Genomic DNA, 234 nt, shown 5'->3' with positions numbered 1-234 from the left:
AGTATGAATAAGCCAGATTCGTAGACCAGTTTCCTCAATGCCTATAGTGAGTGTGGTTAATAAAGCAGTGTGTATGGTGAAATAGCGCTTGTAATTTGTATCCTGATTAAAATTCCGGCAGGGTAGCCTTGTGATCGCGCCGGTGTTGCTGATAACAAATGGCGTCCTGAGGAGCATCAGGGTAACAGCAGCCTGTAGTAGGGGCTGAGAAGGAATAAGCAACCTGGTGGAATA

The sequence above is a fragment of the Penaeus monodon genome, chromosome 15 (genome assembly GCF_015228065.2).
Source record: "Penaeus monodon isolate SGIC_2016 chromosome 15, NSTDA_Pmon_1, whole genome shotgun sequence".
NCBI classification, from domain to species: Eukaryota; Metazoa; Arthropoda; class Malacostraca; order Decapoda; family Penaeidae; genus Penaeus; species Penaeus monodon.
This window is presented reverse-complemented; position numbering follows the sequence as displayed.